This window comes from Miniopterus schreibersii, assembly GCF_964146895.1.
Source record: "Miniopterus schreibersii genome assembly, chromosome: 7".
Classification (NCBI taxonomy): domain Eukaryota; kingdom Metazoa; phylum Chordata; class Mammalia; order Chiroptera; family Miniopteridae; genus Miniopterus; species Miniopterus schreibersii.
The window spans coordinates 59,086,684-59,103,025 of NC_138108.1; the positions used below are offsets into that span (position 1 = coordinate 59,086,684).

General features: G+C 34.5%; 1 protein-coding gene across 7 annotated transcripts in view; it reads left to right on the top strand.

The window, feature by feature from the left end:
* ORC4 (origin recognition complex subunit 4) overlaps positions 1–16,342 on the top strand; it is a 68,042-nt gene that overhangs the window by 14,313 nt on the left and 37,387 nt on the right. Inside the window, exon 1 of one of the 7 annotated variants that reach the window (XM_081142062.1) lies at positions 1,382–1,401. The exons of the other annotated variants lie outside the window; for them this stretch is intronic. The gene's annotated coding sequence lies outside the window, so the exon portion shown is untranslated. Of the gene's footprint in view, positions 1–1,381; positions 1,402–16,342 lie in introns of those variants that run through there. 7 annotated transcript variants of the gene reach the window in all.

Genomic DNA, 16,342 nt, shown 5'->3' on the forward strand with positions numbered 1-16,342 from the left:
TCTTGCAATTGAGTATGAGACCTCCTCTCTTATGATAGCCAGAAAGTTGCCTGAAGCACCACCTCCTCCTACTCTAGGTATCTTCTTTTTTTTTTTTTTTGATATATCTTTATTGATTTTCAAAGAGAGGAAGGGAGAGGGAGAGACAGAAACATCAATGATGAGAGAGTCATTGATCGGCTGCCTCCTGCACACCCCCTGCTGGGGATCGAGCCCTCAACCCAGGTATGTGCCCTGACTGGGAAACGAATCATGATCTCCTGGATCCTAGGTTGATGCTCAGCCGCTGAACCACGCCTGGCTGGGCTCTAGGTATCTTTTGAAACCGTGCTCACTTTATGTAGAGAACTATAGTTGTGACCTTCAGTTGAGATAAAGGAAGCTGCTGGGTATTTAAAATTAAAGATTGGTAAACTTGTTTACCATTCCTTTTTCTCATCTTTTATTTTTAATCCTCACCAGAGGATATGTGTGTGTGTTTTTTCATTGATGAGAGAGAGAAAGAGAGAGAAATATTGATGTGAGAATATTTATCGTTTGCCCCTGTACATTCCCCGATCGAGGACCGAACTCTTAACCCAGATATGTGCCTTGACCAGGAATCAAACCTAGGACTCTTCAGCTGGACCACGTTCCAACCAACTGAGGCACACCAGCCAGAGCGACCTTCCTGCTACTTTAGATCTTACAGTTATTCTGAATTCTGCTGAGAAAACTTATTTTTTACAGAAGTCTCAAAATTTTGGGTTGTAACCCTCTATTCTAGTTGACTTTTAGTTCATGTGCTTTATATCTTCAAGAAATTCTTCAGCATTCTGTTCTCAGATTTTTAGCTTTACTGATGGCAGAGATTTATCCTTATTGTTGGTTCTTCTGTTATCAGTGATAATCCAAAGGCAAGAAGGTAAACCAGTGCGCTCAGCCTTCTTAAAAGGAAGCTTCTGCTTCTGAGCCCACCCTCTGTCAAGTTTGACTTGCTTTTATTCAGCCTGGTCTGCCTCTAAAAGGAGAAAAGACTATTCCCCCAGGTGCTTGTATGTTTACTTAGAAATGACCATGTTTTATCAACAAGTAAGTTGCACCACAGATTCTGTGTTGGAGATCCCATGTTTGTTTACCTGCTGCCTTTCTTTTCAGGGGAATAATCTGGATATTATGGACCGTCACTCTTTCTCTCTTTTTAATCCTCACCTGTGGATATTTTTTCATTTTATTTTATTTTATTTTATTTTATTATTTTATTTTTTATTTTATTTTTTTAGAGAGGAACACATCAATTGATTGCTTCCTGCACGCACTCTGACCAGGGGTGGGAACAAACCTGCAACACAGGTACCAGCCGTTGACCAGAAATCAAACTGATTTATGGTGTAACTCTAAAACTGTGCTACACTGACCAGGGTGAGCTAGCTCTCTCTTTTTTAAGAATTTGGCAATTGACTTACCAAGCTGTATTTTAATTTTTTTTCACCTAGAAGACTAAGTTCTCTCTGTTATCATTTAACGATGCTGATGCTTTTGTTCATTGTTGTAGAGGAGTTTTGTTTCAATGAAGGTGGATTTTATTGTAATTTTTCTTCCCTCAGTGATTAAGGAGTAGCATTTTCTCAGGACAGAGAATAGTGTTTACATGAGAAAGGGTGTATAAAGAATGACATCGGTATAGAAAACAGTGTACTTGAACCTATCCATAACTGGTCATCATTTAGTTGCCTCATGACAGCTCTTCAGCCTTGTGGGAGAAAAGGATGGGTATATTGCACCCTAGTTTTTAACCTGCAATAGATGTGTGAGTAAACTTTTATCTCATTTATTTTCATATGTGAAAATGAGGGAGTTATGTTTGGTGATCGTGATAAAAATAAGTGAATCTGTAACTTTTATGAAGACACTTTGGATATTTTATTACCTTAAAGTCATCATGATGAACAGTTATTTTGAAATACAGGAATAACTTAAGTGTTTTGAGCATTCTCCTAGTGTGGAGTCTGAAAAGGATAAAGTTCTCCTCTGTATTGTATGGTGTTATATAAGAAAAAATTCGACACTATCTTTTTAAAGCAAAAGAAGAAGAAAAATTTAGCACTCTCTCCCCTAAAATATACCCAACTGTTTTACTACAGTATAAATGTTTAAACTTAGATGCCTGTCATGCCAGTTACCTAAGCATGCTGATGGTGACGGGGGTGTATATTCATAGTAAACACAATGGGAGAACATGATTTCTTTGGCCCTAGTATTTAAATTGTAGGAATTTGGCCTCCTCATGTTTCCTGCACAAGCTGAAGAGCCTCATTAGAAACAATATACCATTAAAAGTTTTTAGGGGAATTCTAAGATTTTGGGTTCACATGGATAATTTCTAGAGATTCTCAAATGGTTTCTCTCTAAGGAAATGTTCAATTTTTCCTTCCAAAAATAGTTTAATTAACATTTGCTAATTAATTCACTGGGGTTGTAGCATATCATATTTACATTTACATAAATTCAACTGTGTAAGCATGTCAAAAGAAAAAAATATTTAAATAGTGGTAAGGATTCTATTCATTATTCTCAAATGAACATATCCCCTGGAGTAGTTGTTCTTGCAAGAAAGTACAGTACAGTACTTTTTGAGTTCAGGGCTTTTCAAAGAAAATTTGCCAATGTGTACTCTCTTCTCAATCACTGAGTAGTTCCTAGGTCTTAAATCTTGGGTCCCATGTAATATTCTCCTCCAAAAAAAAAAAAAAAAAAGTGTTTATGTTGATTCAAGTCTTTGTTACCTTTATATTGTTCATCCATCCAAGTAAACACATTAGCTTTGATGAGCAAGTTTAATTCCTTGTGTTCCCTAAGCATGTAAAATCCACTGCAAATGCCACTAGGAGGCCACTTAGAGTGATTTACCTGGAAACAAAATTAAAGATGATAAAATAGGTTAAAGATGATAAAGTAGAAAAATCAGTGATGGTTACTGCTCACCAGTCAGGTGTATCCTGTTCCACCATGGCTACCACCTTGAAGAAGAAGAACAAAGTGATGGAAGCTATTAAAGTATCTGCGTCAGAAGACTGTGAGACTAACAAAAATTCATGAAGGGCCTGTGTCAGACACAGAGAAACTTCTAATGACCTGGATTGAAGACCAGAAACTGAAAAGTATCCCTTTTAGCTCCATGACTGTCAAAGCCAAAGCAAAGTTTGTTTGCAATGTTGAAAGAAAAGGCTGGACCAACTGAATGTTGAATTTCCTGCTAGCTCTGGGTGGTTTATGAGACTGACGCGCTGCCTACTGCACTGAGGAGGCAACTTCTGGGTGGTTTAAATGACTCAAGAATTGTTACTCATTATGTAGTGTGAAAGTGAGTAGTAAGTCTGCGAGTACTGATGTGAAAGCGGCTGAAGAATTTTTGGAAACTGAATAAACTAATTGTGGAAGAAAATTACCTGCCAGAGCAAATATTCAGTATAGATGAAACTTCCCTATTCTGGAAACAGATGCCTAAAAGGACTTTTTTCCTAAAGAGGCCAAGTCAATGCCAGGTTCAAGTCATTTAAGGACAGGATAACAGTGTTGCTTGGGGTCAGTGTTGCTGGCTACAGATTGAAACCCTTTGTGATCTGGCACAGTGAAAACTGGGCTATTAAGCATATCAGTAAGCATACAAAGCCAGTGTACTACAGGAGCAATAAGTCATGAATGACACTGCCTCTCTTGCAAGATGCCCTCCTGAATTGCTGTGCCAGTGAAATACCTTTCAGGATTTTGTTTACTGTTGATAGTGTTCCCAGACATCCTCCTTATTATTGATCTTTATCTCAGTATCATAGTGGTGTTTCTTACTCAAAACACCACTTTTTTGATCTCACTAATTGATCAAAAAGTTATAGTAGCTTTTAAGTCCTACCTGAGGAGGACCTTTGCTCAGACTGTTGCTGCAGCTAAGGAAGACACTGATGCAGTGCAGAAAGGATTACATCTATGACTGCATCAAGAACCTTGCTTGGGCTTGGAGTGATGTCACCAAGGAGTGAATGGTATCTGGAAGGAGATACTCAGGAGGTTCATCTGTGACTTAAGAGGATTTTCCAGGGATGAGGAGATTGCAGAAATCACCAAAGCTATGGTTGAGATGTTAAAGAACTTGAACCTAGGTGTGAATGAGGGTGCCATTCTGGAGCTCCTAGATGAGGTTCCTGAGGAATTGACTAATGAGTTGTTGGAACTGTGACAGGAACAGGGAGCTGAAGAAAGGCAAGATAAAAGGAAACTGAAGGAGAACAAGAAGAATCTTTGAGAAAATTCTGTGAAGGGTTTAGCATAAGCTTTTGCAGACCTCAACAAGTTTTTTAAAAGTTTGAAAACATGGACCCCAACACTGAAATGTTTACTTTAAAGAGGGGAATGTTCATGGTGCATTATCTGCTTATAAACAGACCTATGATGAAAAAAAACACCAAGCAAACCACTGTGGACATATTTTCTGAAAAGAGTGACACCACCTCAAGAAGAGTCTCACACAGTCCTTCAGGAGGTATTCCGAAAGAAAGCATTGTTATCATAGGACATGACAGCTCCATGTGTGTTACTGCCCCTGAAGGCCTTCCAGTGGGACAAGATTGGAGGTGGAAGTGATATTGATGATCCTGACCTTGTGTAGGCCTAAGTGAAGGTGTGTGTGTCTTAGTTTTTACCGAAAAAAAACAACAAAAAACCCTTTAAAAAGTTTAAAAGAAAAGAAAAAAAGTTATTTAAAAGTAGAAAGAAGCTTATACAATAAAGATATAAAGAAAGAAAATATTTGTGTACAGCTGCAGAATGTTTGTACTTTTAAGTTTAATGTTATTATAGTAGTCGAAAAGTAAAACAAAAGTTTATAAAGAGTTACAGTAAGCAGAGGTTAATTTATTGAAGAAAGAAAAATATGTTTTTTATACATTTAGCATAACCTAAGTGTATAGCAAAGTCTATAGTAGTATACAGTAATATCCTAGTCCTTCACATGCCCTTACCACTCACTCACTCATTCAGCCAGAGGAACTTCCAATCCCACAAGCTCCATTCGTGGTAAGTGCCCTATATAGGTATAACATTTTTCTCCTTTATAAGTATTTGCCTGTGTTAGAAATGTTTAGAAACACAAATATTTATCATTATGTTACAATTGCCTACAGTATTCAGTATAGTAATGTGCTGTACAGGTCTGTAGTCTAGGAGCAGTAAACTATAACATACCATGTTTAATAGGTTATACTATTTAGATTTGTGTAAGTATACGCTCTATGATGTTCGTGCAGCAACAAAATGGCCTAATGCATTTCTCAGAACATGTCACTGTCATTAAGTGACATATTACTAAAAGATGTATGCGTATATGTAGTGAACTCCAGGCACACTACTGTGCAATATTGAAATCTCAGAAGTGAGAGAGAGCATGGCTTTTCTGGAGAATAGTAAATCTTTAGTATTAATTATTTGGTCAGTTTTGAGTATTAGACATTAAAAGATTTTATAAAATTGTTGGCAATTACCAGTGATTTCATTGAGGACAAGTTTCTCTAGAAATCACAAAAAGCAATAATTTTATTTGGAATTACTCTTCAGTTCTGGAGAGCTCAAGGAAGCATCTCACCAGAGACTGTGCCCCAACTTGACATCCTAAATCCACATAAATTTGTAAATAACATTTTTAACTTAATCCCTTTGGTAAGTACTAACAATATGTTTGCTTGTCTGTTAACTTGGAATTTACAGCTATTTAGTTCCTTATTTCCTATACCTTTACCCTTTCTTTTAACTCTAATCTTTACCTTACTACAAATACTCCTTAATTTTAGCTGGCTGAAAATGAAGTTAAATATTTTCTTACCTAAGTGTTATCTCAAAAAACAAAACATAGAAACCAGCCACAGATTTCTCCTAAAATACCTTTTGTTTTACATTTTTTGTGTATCTCATCAAGAAATTTTTCTAACTGAAGAGAGGTAAAATTCTAGCCTTTTGTCCATTCTTACTCTTTGAAAAATGTCAACCATACAAGTTAGACATTAGGTAAGTAGTAGTAGAATTTGTTTTTACGTAAATTGAATGGAGGCTAATAGTGGTATTATTTTCAATATTTCTTTAGTCACTGTCAGAGGGTAGTGTTAACATCCTTTTTTTTACTTGACCAAGAGTTCTTATCACAAAAGTAATACTCCCTTCTGCTGGAATTTAATGTTTTTCCCCACACACACACTCCCCCCAAGCTATTGAAGAAAATAATGTTCATTTGTGTGTTTTTTTAATTTTTTTTTTTTAATGTATCTTTATTGATTTCAGAGAGAGGAAAGGAGAGGGGGAGAGAAAGAGAGAAACATCAATGATGAGAAAGTCATTGATCAAGCCCACAACCCGGGCATGTGCCCTGACCAGGAATCGGACCCTGATCGCCTGGATCCCAGGTCAACGCTCAACCACCGAGCCACACCTGGCCAGGCAAAAATAATGTTCATTTGTATGTTTTTTATTTTCATTCCCATTCACCAATTTATAAGAGTCTTATAGATATTCTGTTAGTAAATTTCATCTCCTCCTGTAAATTGTTTTTGGCAAACTGTTTGGAAAGTGGTGTATTTTTATATTTTTAACAAATGGACATAAAAGTCACTCATACTCTTTATAGAAATGTCCGTTAATAAACTAGAAAGGAATGTCTGTTAATAGGTTGGAAAGTCATCTTTATAAGTGAAAAGTGTAAATGTATGAGAATTTTTATAGGTAATATCTTATTTTCAACCACAAAAATCAGAGATGAAAACTTTTACAAAATGCTCTGTTCATAGTACAAGCTTCTTTCAAAGAGCAGTTTCTTTCCTACTTTTATCTTAAAGTTCTACATAAGGTATTTTTGGTTTTCCTTTTTATTTGCTTAGCAGTATGCTTTTGACAGGCAACCATTGTTCATTCAGGAAAGATCTGCAATTTATTGAACACCTGAATTATTTTGCTTTCATTTAAAACATTGTGACAATACCTTTAAGTTTAGCAAATCAACTGGATTTATAAAGAAAAGTTTTTAAATACTTTCTTTACCTGAGAGAGTTATTTTGTACCAACTATCTTGGAGCCTATTGATATGCAGGGTAGGAAGAACTATTGTATTTTTGACCTACTTGAACAACTTTGAAACTAAGTAAATAGGACATATTCTCACCTGTTTTCTCTGGTAAATACTTTCTTTGGTGTATAGTTTTAAAGCTCCTGCTCACATTATTACTGAGGCTTCATCTAATTTTCCATTCTCCTTACATTGTCACTCCACTGACCCCATTTACTTGTAATAGAAGTATACTCCTATAGGGCTTGCCTGAGGTGTTTCACTAAACTTAGTTTGCATTAACCAAAAACAAACTAATAGAACTAGCCAAAGATGCAAAACTTCATTTAAAAGGCAGGTCATTTCATGGTACTTCAAAAGATTTTAATAAGACTTTAAAAAATTTTATTCTACCTAATCTAAAAGTATTCTTTATTATTTAGCTGAAGTATTTGGTTCTTTTTCTCAAACAATTTAACGCACTAATTCCATTTTTGTTTTTTTTGCCTTAAAGTAATAATATGAAAAGTAATAAGATATATGTATTAATATATTGTGTGTGGGTGTATGTGTACTAATATATGTGAGAATTGCTGAACTTTGAATATTAAGATGATTTTTATAAAATATTCTAAGGTTTAAACAAAGAAGTTCCTTTTTTATACTGCATATTTTAATTTTAAACAGTATTGTCTTCCAGCTATTAACAATGAAGAAATTAGTACTCTTACACATTCACTACAGTTATTTTGTATAATTATTTTTACTGTCAAGATTTATGTTTACCACCTGTTCTGTAAATTTTATAGTTGTTTAGTTTTAATTATTTAGTGGATTCAGAGCTCACCACTACACTGTGTGTGTGTGTGTGTGTGTGTGTGTGTGTGTGTGTGTGTAACATCTAATAGGCTGGATTTCATGGGGAACCATATTCTCTATTTACTGAATCTATTCTAGTTTGAAGAGGCCAGTATCTTTATAAGTGAATGAAATCTTTACTAAGTATGAGTCCTTAAACTTTCAGAACTTATTCCATTGTCTTTCAACATTTAGTTTTTTTATCTTGTAGGTGTTACTCTGCCTGGAGGCCTGATGAATTCTTTCCTTAGCTTTAACATTAAAGAACTGAATTATTGTTTGAATTCACTTCTCTCCTTATTTGATGTTCTGTGAGAATTTCTGGGCTTTTGAGAGTGAGATTAAAATTGGGAGCTGTGTAGATATCTTTTAGAATTTTTCTAGCCTTTTTTTTTTTATAGTATTAACTTTTGCCATTTTCTTTAGTTATTACTATGACATTTTTCCCCAGATATTTTTTATTGTGGCAAAATACACATAACAAAATTTACCGTACACATAACATGAAATTTACCATACACGTTAATGTAAAATGTACAATGCTAAATGTACAGTTCAGGGATATTAAATATGTTCCATACTATTGTGCTATCATCATCACCATCCATCTCCAGAACACTGTACATCTTATAAAACTGAAACTCTATACCCATTAAAAAACAATTCTTCATGCTACCCGGCCTCTCAGCCCCTGGCTCCCACGATTCTACTTTTTGTCTCTGATTTTTTACTATTCTGAGTATTTCACGTGAGTAGAATTTTACAGTATTTTCCTTTTAATGACTGGTTTAATTCACTTAGCACGATGTTCTTTGACTTCAGCTCTGTTGTGGCATATGTCCGAATTGCCTCCCTTTTTTAGGTTGAATATTTCATTGTATGTATGTACTATATTTTGATTGTCCATTCATATGTTGCAGGATACGTGGGCTGCTTTCATGTTTTATCGATTGTGAATATTGCTGCTGTGAAAATGAATGTACCGATATCTCTTTGAGACCCTGATTTTATTTTGTTGCAGTATACACCCAGAAATGGATTTACTAAATTGTATGGTAATTCCATTTGTAATTTTTTGAGGAACTGCCATACTGTTTTCCATAGTTGCTTTACCATTTTATATTCCCATTTTATATTTCCTTATTATCCCTAACACTTTTTTTTTTTTTAATAGTAGCCATCCTGAATATGGAGTGGTATCATTATAGTCATGATTTGAGTTTCTCTAATGATTAATTGGTAATATTGAACATGCTTTCATGTGTTTATATCTTCTTTGGAGAAATGTCTTTAAATGCTTTGCCCATTTTTGAATTGGGTTGTTTGTTTTTGTGTTCTGAAGTTTTAGAAGTTCTATATATACTATGGATTTCAATCCCTCATCAGATTAATGATTTGCAAATATTTTCTTCTCTTCTTTGGGTTGCCTTTTTACTTTATTAATAGTGTTTTTTAATGCACAAATTTTAAAATTTTTGTGAAGTTTAATTTATCCTTTTCATTTTGGCCTGTGCCTTTGGTATCATATCCAGGAAATTATTGCATAATCAAAATCAAATGTTGTGAAGCTTTTGCCCTGTGTTTTCATCTAAGAAATATATAGTTTCAGGTTATTTATTTACGTCTTTCATGTATTTTGAGTTGATATTTTTTAAATATATGGTGTCAGATAAGGGTCTAGTCTCATTTTTTTGCATATGGATATGCAGATCGCCTAACATCATTTGTTGAAAAGACTGTGCTCTGTTGAGTGGTCTTGGCACCCTTGTCAAAATAATTTGACCATATACAAGGTGGGGCAAAGTAGGTTTACAGTTGTTGTATGGAAAATAATACAATAATTAATAAATAATATAAAAATAAACTCTGTGCTTTGTGTACTCACAACTGTTTTTTGCCCCACCCTGTATGTAGCTCTGTGTGTGTGTATGTATGTGTTTCTGAGCTCTCTATTCTATTAGTTTACATGTCTGTCTTTATGCCAGTACCAAATAGTTTTGATTACTATAACTTTGTATTAAGCTTGGAAACCAGAAAGTGTTAGTCCTCCAGCTTTTTTTTTTTAAGGTTGTTTTTGCTGTTCAGAGTCTCTTGAGATTCCATATGAATCTTAGGATGGATTTTTCTCTTTCTGCAAAAACATCATTGGTATTTTGATAGTGATTTCATTAAATCTGTAGATCATGCTGGGTAATATTATTGACTTCTTAACAGTATTTTAAGTCTTCCAGTCTATGAAAATGGAATATGTTTCCTTTTACGTCTTTAGTTTCTTTTAGCATTGCTTCATAGTTTTCATTGTATAAGTCTTTCACCTCCTTGGCTAAGTTAATTCCTTAGTAGTTTATTCTTTTTGATGCTATTTTTATACATCAATAATGTGCTGTAAGAAAGAGAAACTAAAAAAACAATCCCATTTAACAAAAGATCAATGAAACCAAGAGCTGGTTCTTTGAAAAGATAAACTAGGTTGATGAACCTTCAGCCAGACTCGTCAAGAAACAGAGAGAGGACCCAAATAAACAAAATCAGAAACAAAAAAGGTGAAGTAACAACTTACTGAACAGAAATACAAAGGATTATAAGAAAATACTGTGAACAACTATACACCAACAAGGTGGACAACCTGGTTGAAATGGACAAATTCCAAGAAAAACACAACCTTCCAAAACTCAAGAAGAGTCAGAAAACATAACTAGGCCAATAACTGCTGATGAAGCTGAAGCAGTTGTCAGAAATCTCCCAGCACACAAAAGCCCTGGCCTGGATGGCTTCATGGGGCTTTTAACAAACATTCAAAGAAGAACTAACACCTGTACGCCTCAAATTGTTCCAAAACATCCAAGAGGAAAGAACACTTGCAATCTCTTTTTACGAGGCCAGCATTAGCCTAAGTCGAAAACCAGATAAAGACAGTACAAAGAAACAGAATTACAGGCCAATATCCCTGATGAACATAGATGCTAAAATCCTCAAGAAAATATTAGCCAACTGGATCCAGCAATATACTATATTTAAAAGATCATACACCATGACGAAGTAGGATTTATTCCAGGGATGCAAGGCTGGTTCCATATTTGGAATCAATAAACGTGATACATCACAAAAACATACTGAAAGACAAAAATCACTTGATCATATCAGTAAATGCAGAAAAAGCATTTGATAAAATCTAACACCCATTTTTGATAAAAACTCTCAGCAAAGTGGCAATAGGGGTTTCATACCTCAACATAATAAAGGCCATATATGACAAATCTACAGCCAACATCATACTCAGTGGGCAAAAACCAAAACCATTTCCCCTAAGAAATGGAACAAGACAGGGGTTTCCACTTTCACCACTCTTATTCAACATATTACTGGAAGTCCTAGCTATAGCGATCAGACAAGAAAACATAAAAGGCATCCAAATTGGAAAGGAGGAAGTAAAACTGTCATTTATTTGCAGTTGACATGATATTATACATAGAAAATCCTAAAGACTCTACCAGAAAACTACTAGACTTAATAAATGAATTTGGCAAGGTAGCAGGATACAAAGTTAGCACCCAGAAATTGATGGCATATTTATACACCAATAACGTGCTGTAAGAAAGAGAAACTAAAAAAACAATCCCATTTAACAATGCAACAGAAAATTTAGATACTTAGGAAAAAACTTAACAAGAAGGTAAAAGACCTGTACTTGGAAAACTATAGGACATTGCAAGATATCTTCCTCTATATCTTATATAGAGGAAGATATAAACAAGTGGAATATATCCTAAGAAACCCAAAACACCAATCAGAAAGAACTTAGGCACTCCCATGTTCATAACAGGGCAATTTACAATAGCTAAGATCTGGAAACAGCCCAAGTGCCCATAAGTAGAGTGTGTAAAAAAGCTGTGGTATATTTATAACGTGGAATATTATGCAGCTATAAAAAAGGGGGTCTCATTCTTTGGGACAGCATGGAGGAAACTGGAGAGTACAATATTAAGCGAAATAAGCCAGTCAGAGAGAGACAAGTACCACATGGTATCATTCATATGTGGAATACAATAAACAAACTGATGAACAAAATGGATCCAGAGACATAGAAGCATGGAACAGACTGAGGGATCTCAGAGGGAAAGGGGGGGGGGGCAGTGGGTGTGGAGAGATTAATCAAAGAATTTATATGTTTATAAGCATAACCCATGGACACAGACATTGGTATGGTGAAGGCCTGCAAGTGGGGTGGATGCGGAGTGGAGGGGATCAATGGGGTAAAAAAGGGGACATCTGTGATATTTCAACAATAAAGATAACAAAAAAAAAAGAAAGAAAAAATGTCATATATTTTGTATGCCATCATATTAATTTCTTGCACCAAATTAAAATGTTAATTTTGAAATCTATCACCATATAACTTAAAGTTAATACTAATAAAGTTAATATAACTTAATTCTTAATAAAGAATTTATATGACAGCAATATTCAAAATTAGGTTTATTTTTGTCATAATATAGATGTATGCTGTTGCTAGTCAGTAGGCTGAGAGCTAAATTTGGTCAGTAGATCAGATTTCAAAAAAATAGTCTGATTTGAGGGACTCTCCCAGGAGTCTGCACACACTTGTTTTCCTTCCATAGTTTAGTGTTCTGTTACTCTGAATGACAGTATTACAGCCAGCCTAAGATGAAGACATTAAGCTGGCTCTGCATACTGAGTATATTTTTGTTTTATCATTCGTAGGTTGGGAAAACACTTGACATGTGGCTGGATATTGAGCTTTTCTGTAGGAATAAGTTATTAGTGTCACTCTTTTCTATTTATGTTTTTAGAATTTAGGAATTTTCCCTAAATAATCATTTTTACTGTTGGCCAAACAGAGTTAATCTAAAATATACTGTTTTGAGACTGTGAGGTAAGATAAAGGCTATTAGCGAGGGTTTGGAGCTGAAGAAGGCAACATGAAAAAGAAGAGATATAACTCCTTATGAAATCTCAAGAGCAGTAAAGGACGTGCTTCGTAATTCTCAGGAATTTATCAACATGTAGTTTTGGAAAGCATAGGGATGGGTTATTATGATAAATAAGCCACCTCAGTTGATATGTGGAAACTGCAAATAGACTTACTATTGAGTCTTGAATTTACTCTCTTAGGCATCCTACTTTGGTTAATGTGTTTTTAAAACTAAAATTCCACATATAGTTATGATACGTAGTAGTCAATGAATTTATTTCAGTATTTCACTTTTTAACATTCTTTCGATTATGAAGGTGTAAATTCTAGGGATCTTAGTGTTCTGGGAAATGAAGGTAGTCTCTTCTGAGCAGATGACATGTTTTTATAATTCCTTTCATTTTGTCCCTTGTCAATGCAGGGATAAATTTTATATGTTCATATCTTTCTGATTTATAATATAGAAGTGTCCTGGAATTGGTGTAATGAGAATCTTCTCCACCTTATATATGTACCCACCTTTATGTATGTGTCAGAACTGAGTAGAATGGTGTAAGAGAGTAGAAAAGTCAGAGCTACATTGCCACCCACTTATTTGAGCCAATAATGTAGATCTAGGTTCCTAGATCTGGTGGTATTGGAGAGTCAATAAGGGAACATTTAGATTCCCAGATCTATGACGAATCCGGAAATCATGTTTTGAAAGAGGTTTTCTCTGGTCATCATGATGATAATTTGGTAAACTAATGTAGTGTAAAGCAAATACTTAATTGATTCTTTGTGTATGTTTCTAATTATATGTTAATGTTACCCTTTGTCCAGAATGTCAAAAGAAAACAATAGCACATTTCCCTTTGCCATTTAAAAATGCAAAGTGTAATAATTTGTGAGTTTGTACTCTTGTTTTATGAAGAAGGATGCTTTCATTGGATATACCTCATTAAAGGTAACTTTCTAGGTGCACTGAGATATAGGGAATTAAAAATAGTGGAATCCCATCATAGATGGATTGACTATAAATTAACTGCCCTACAATTTGACTATATACTACATGGGCCTTAAGAGTGTTCCAGTGTAATTAGAGATGGGAAGAATTATTAGAATTCAAAGAAATTTAAAGTTGCCTATAGCTTTGGCTTTTTCTCTATTGACAGCTTCTAGATGAAAATAAAATATTTGGGTAGCATAGCTAGGAAGCCTTTAAGTTTAGTGCTTTGGCTCTGGGCATTTAAGAAAATCTAGAAGGAAGACCATTAATGAAAAACAAACCTATTGTTTGTATATGTGTGTGTGAATATTCAGTGAATGGTGTACTTTACTTGGCTGTTGTATGAATGAATATACTAGCTTGGATAGTTGTATGTGTGCATATTTATTTATACACAGGTAAAATTCCATTGTTTATTTTTAGTTCTCTGGTTAAGAGTTTTTAATGTCTTCAAATTTAAAGTTTAAAAAATAAACTAGTCACTACCATATTTGTATTCTGAAATGTGGTCTGGTAGTAATATATAAAGGTCATTTAATTCAGTCTACTTTAACTCTCACACAAGCACAAAAAATAAATAAAGGCAGGTAATTTAGTTGGTTAAATATGTATTAACCAAGACCAGCACGTAGAAACAATAAATGGTATGTTTTTTGTTTTATTTTTTTCCTTCTTTACTGCTCTTAACAGAATACCTGTGGTCGTTTGCCTGAATTTTCAGTGTAGTCATCTCATTCTGAGTAGTGTTTGAAGCACCTAGCCTTTGGCAAAGAAAATATCTTCCTTATGTGGATCTTAGCAGTAATTATCTCCATTCTTGTTTTCACTACAGTTTTAATGGTCTCATACGTGACACTGTTCAAGAGAGCAATGTCCAGAGGAAGTGGGCAAGCTTCAGGTTTTATAAAAAAAATCCCATTGGCATTTATCAAGCACTCTACAGGCATGCTCTGTGTAATCCAGTTTTATTCCAACTCCAAGTTTATCAGAATAACAACTTGTAGTGCTTTAAAAAAAAAAAATAGAGGGGTTTCTATCCTTAAAAGATTCAGGTATGTTGCCCTGGGAAATTTTTTTTTTTTTTGAACATTTATACATTTTGCTCATGTCTTCCTAAATACTATTTGTAGTATTGCCCGCCTAGTTGACATCACAGTAACTGACATAGCCTGTCCAACAGTGATTAGTGCTTAACCAATTCCTCATTGGTCTTGTAATTGAGACTGTGAAACTGATCTTCAGTTAGCTTCATTAATTAGTTGGCTTCATCAGAGCAAGTGTCTGACCTCATCTTCTGAATCAAGCACATCTTTTTGGTCTTTTTATATTAGGACCCTTTCATGTTGTTTGATACAAGTCTTATATTGGTACTAGGTTGGTAACCTTTAAGTTGTTTTTTTTTTAACGTACTAATTTTTACTTTTGTTTAATTTTTTACTCTAAGCACTTTAATTCTTCCCAGGAAATATTGATGAATCAAAAACTATTATAAAAACATTGTTTTCTGTGTTGTTAAAACATACATATCAAACCAATTTAAAAATTCATTGCAGGAAAGAAAGGTTTGTTTTTATTTTTATTTTTTTAATTAAAGGATGGCATATAAATATAAAACATTCACTCAGGTATTCATTTTTGTCTTTGCCCTCTTTTGTTTAAAGAGTTTGATGAATACCAAGCTCTCAAAAAAAAAAAAAAAAATTTCCCAAGTAGATTCAAGAGCTATATACTTTTTTGGAATATCCTCAGAAGGCTCCCTGAATTAGGATGATAGGACAAAAACTTTTGTTACTTTTCAGTAATGGAGAAAGAGAAGCTTTTCTGACATTTTGTTTCTTGTGGCTTATGATCTGTGATCTCTTTTTCTGTCTAATTGGAATCCTTCTAGGGCTTCAAAGCTTCTTTGCTCATTTACCACAACAAAAGTCCCTTGTCCCGATGTTTTTCTTATGCCATATTCTCATGTTTTCCCAACGTGATCCTTAGATACTTTTTAACTTGGTGAAGCTTAGCTTGGTTTGAAGAGCTGTGGTCTATACTCATGGATTTTTTATCTTCTGTGTCCTCTTACCAGTTTTGTCAGCTTTGGTGTGGAATGCACAAAAATTAAGTCAGTTTTCTCAGTGGCTCAAAAAATATGGTCCTTTGATTGGCAGCAGGAGCATCACCTGGGAACTTATCAGAATTGTAAATTCTTAAGCTCTACTCCAGACCTGTTAAATCAGAAACTCGCGGGATAGGTCCAGCAATTATAATCACTTCCAAGTGTTGAATGGCTTCTTGGCATTAGTGGTTTGGGGTCTTTGAGGCCCATGTAATTCTGTACAGATTTGATCTAACCATAATATCTTTTTATTGCTAGTATTTAAAAACTGTTTTACTAGAATTTAAAATCTGTATTCTTTTATATTGAGGAAAACTCAGCAAATGTATACCATTGAAATCCACCCTCATAGCTTTGAAGGGAAGAGGCGTACCTTAGTTCAAGTTGCACTTGATACTG